Below are 3,889 nucleotides of genomic sequence, written 5' to 3'. Positions count from 1 at the left end.
ATTGTGCTATTTGTTGCCTGTATACATTTGTTTTTTGTGTTTTTTTAATTGGATGTTTGTTTTATAGATCCTGTAAGATTTATGCTTTAAAGAGATTCTGTTTTGATGTGTTTCCAGTATTTGTTTCAAGATTTAGAGCTCCTTTTAGCAGTTCTTGTAGTGCTGGTTTGGTAGTTGCAAATTTTCACAGCATTTGTTCGTCTGAAAAAGACTGCTTCTTTCCTTCATTTATGAAGCTTAGTTTTGCTGGACACGAAATTCTTGTCTGATAATTGTTTTGTTTAAAGAGGCCAAAGATAAGGACTCGATCTCTTCCAGCTTATACGGTTTCTGCTGAGAAGTCTGCTGTTAATCTGATAGGTTTTCCTTTATAGGTTACCTGGTGCTTTTCCCTCATAGCTCTTAAGATTCTTTCCTCAGAGATACGTTCCTCAGCTTGCTGCTTTCTGCCCGTGGACACCGCCAAAGAAGCATCGTTAAAGTCTGTCTTCTCCCTGTCGTCATGTCTAAGTCAGAGTCTCCTAAAGAGCCCGAACAGCTGAGGAAGCTCTTCATTGGAGGGTTGAGCTTTGAAACAACCAATGAGAGCCTGAGGAGCAATTTTGAGCAATGATGTACGCTCACGGATTGTGTAGTAATGAGAAATCCAAACACCAAACGTTCCAGGGGCTTTGGATTTGTCACATATGCCACTGTGGAGGAGGTGGATGCAGCTATGAATGCAAGGCCACACAAGGTGGATGGAAGAGTTGTGGAACCAAAGAGAACTGTCTCAAGAGAAGATTCTCAAAGACCAGGTGCCTGGCCGGGCGCGGTGGCTCAAGCCTGTAATCCCAGCACTTTGGGAGGCCGAGACGGGCGGATCACGAGGTCAGGAGATCGAGACCATCCTGGCGAACACGGTGAAACCCCGTCTCTACTAAAAAAATACAAAAAACTATCCGGGCGAGGCAGCGGGCGCCTGTAGTCCCAGCTACTTGGGAGGCTGAGGCAGGAGAATGGCGTAAACCCGGGGGGCGGAGCTTGCAGTGAGCTGAGATCCGGCCACTGCACTCCAGCCCGGGCCACAGAGCCAGACTCCGTCTCAAAAAAAAAAAAAAAAAAAAAAGACCAGGTGCCCACTTAACTGTGAAAAACATATTTGTTGGTGGCGTTAAAGAAGACACTGAAGAATATCACCTAAGAGATTATTTTGAGGAGTATAGAAAAATTGAAGTGATTGAAATCATGACTGACCAAGGCAGTGGCAAGCAAAGGGGCTTTGCCTTTGTAACCTTTGAGGACCATGACTCCGTGGATAAGACTGTCATTCAGAAATACCATACTGTGAATGGCCACAACTGTGAAGTTAGGAAAGTCCTGTCAAAGCAAGGGATGGCTAGTGCTTCATTCAGCCAAAGAGGTCGAAGTGGTTCTGGAAACTTTGGTGGTGGTTGTGGAGGTGGTTTTGGTGGGAATGACAACTTTGGTCATGGAGGAAACTTCAGTGGTCATGGTGGCTTTGGGTGGCAGCCATGGTGGTGGTGGATATGGTGGCAGTGGGGATGGCTATAATGGATTTGGTAATGATGGAAGCAATTTTGGAGGTGGTGGAAGCTACAGTGGTTTTGGCAATTACAACAATTAGTCTTCAAATTTTGGACCCATGAAGGGAGGAAATTTTGGAGGCAGAAGCTCTTGCCCCTATGGCAGTGGAGGCCAATACTTGGCAAAACCACGAAACCAAGGTGGCTATGGCGGTTCCAGCCGCAGCAGTAGCTATAGCAGTGGCAGAAGATTTTAATTAGGAAACAAAGCTTAGCAGGAGAGGAGAGCCAGAGAAGTGACAGGGAAGCTACAGGTTAAAACACATTTGTGAACTCAGCCAAGCACAGTAGTGGCAGGGCCTAGCTGCTACAAAGAAGACATGTTTTAGACAAATACTCATGTGTATGGGCAAAAAACTAGAGGACTGTATTTGTGACTAATTGTATAACAGGTTATTTTAGCTTCTGTTCTGTGGAAAGTGTAAAGCATTCCAACAAAGGGTTTTAATGTAGATTTTTTTCTTTTTTTGCACCCATGCTGTCGATTGCTAAATGTAATAGTCTGATCATGACGCTGAATAAATGTCTTTCTAAGAAAGAAAAAAAAAATTCTTTCCACCTTCTTAACTTTAGGTAACCTGATGACAATGTGCCTAGGCAATGATCTTTTTGCGATGAATTTCCCAGGTGTTCTTTTTGCTTCTTGTATCTGGGTGTTCAGGTCTCTAACAAGGCCAGGGAAGTTTTCCTTGATTATTCCCCCAAGTATGTTTCCCAGACTTTTAGATTTCTCTTCTTCCTCAGGAACACCAATTATTCTTAAGTTTGGTCATTTAATGTAAGCCCAGATTTCCTAGAGGCTTTGTTCATATTTTCTTATTCTTTATTCTTTGCTTTGGTTGGATTGAGTTAATTGGAAAACCTTGTCTTTGAGCTCTGAAGTTCTGTCTTCCGCTTGTTCAACTCCATTGCTGAGACTTTCCAGAGCATTTTGCATTTCTCTAAGTGCGTCCATTGTTTCCTGAAGTTTTGATTGTTTTTTATTTATGATATCTATTTCATTGACGATTTCTCCACTCATTTCTTGTATCTCTTTTTTTTTTTTTTTAATTTCCTTAAATTGGGTTTCACCTTTTTCTGGTGCCTCCTTGATTAGCTTAATAACTGACCTTCTGAATTCTTTTTCAGGTAAATCAGGGATTTCTTCTTGGTTTGAAGCCATTGCTGCTGAGCTAGTGTGGTTTTTTTAGAGGTGTTAAAGAACTTTGTTTTGTCATATTACCAGAGTTGGTTTTCTGGTTCCCATGACAGAGTCATGGCAGACTCTGTCAGAGGGAAAGTCTAGGGATGAAGGCTGTTGTTCAGATTACTTTGTCCCACACGGTGTTCCCTTGATGTAGTATTCTCCCCCTTTTCCTAGGGATGTGGCTTCCTGAGAGCCAAGCTGTAGTGACTGTTATCTCTCTTCTAGATCTAGCCACCCAGCAAGTCTACCAGGCTCTAGGCTGGTACTGTGGTTGTCTGTACAGAGTCCTCTGATATGAGCCGTCTGTGGGTCTCTCAGCTGTGGATACTAGCACACTATTTGCGGTGTCCTCCAGGAGCAATCCACTTTCTCCAGAGGGTTCGTGGGTTCTCTCAGCTTTCTGATTTATTCCTGAGTAGTTCTGGAGCAAAAGATCACGAAGCAAGACTCCACACACTGCTGTCCAAGTGGCAGCTGCCATCTAGTCCTGTCTCCTGTCTGCCATGATCCTCCATGATGATCCCCCCAATTTACTGCCTTTTCCTGAGCTAGGGCCAAAGCTCTGCAATTCTCATCATCTTGTCTTTTAAGCTACCAACATTGAGATAATGAGGACACACAGCTATTTTTCCTCTCCAGTAGCAGCTGATGGAGCAGAAAGCTCCTGATCAGGTATTTCAATATGAGCAGCCTCACAGCGTGCTGGTTCCAGAGCAGTAGCACTTCTTACATGGCAGTTGGTTTCCCTAGAGTGCATGTTGTGAAAGGCCAACTTGGAAACCACAAGACTTATGACCTAGTTTCAGAAATTTCAGTGTCATTTCCAACTCCTTTTATTGGTAAAGCAGATCAGAAGACCAAACCAGATTCAGCATGGGAGGAGACTATGCAAGAGAGTTGTAGTGCACTGGAAGGCCAACATTGAGACTAACTACCATGGCCCCAGGAGAAGGAGACTCCTGGAGAAGAAAGAAGCTGTGGAGACAGAGATGGGGGAACTAATTCCAATATACTGAGCAGGAGTGGGTCTTTCAGAAATTATGCAGTGTGGAGGTCTGTAGATCTACCTGTTTCACACTACCTGTTCCCCATGACCTATCCTCCCTACTCCCAGCAT

At 43.9% G+C, this 3,889-nt stretch overlaps 1 pseudogene; it reads left to right on the top strand.

The window, feature by feature from the left end:
* The first annotated feature begins 502 nt into the window (after positions 1-502).
* LOC112617395 lies at positions 503-1,838 on the top strand (annotated as a pseudogene).
* The last annotated feature ends 2,051 nt before the right edge of the window (positions 1,839-3,889 follow it).

This window comes from Theropithecus gelada, unplaced genomic scaffold, assembly GCF_003255815.1.
Source record: "Theropithecus gelada isolate Dixy unplaced genomic scaffold, Tgel_1.0 HiC_scaffold_16149, whole genome shotgun sequence".
Taxonomy (NCBI): domain Eukaryota; kingdom Metazoa; phylum Chordata; class Mammalia; order Primates; family Cercopithecidae; genus Theropithecus; species Theropithecus gelada.
Note: the sequence above shows the minus strand (reverse complement) of the source record. Positions and strands in the feature narration are given on the sequence as shown.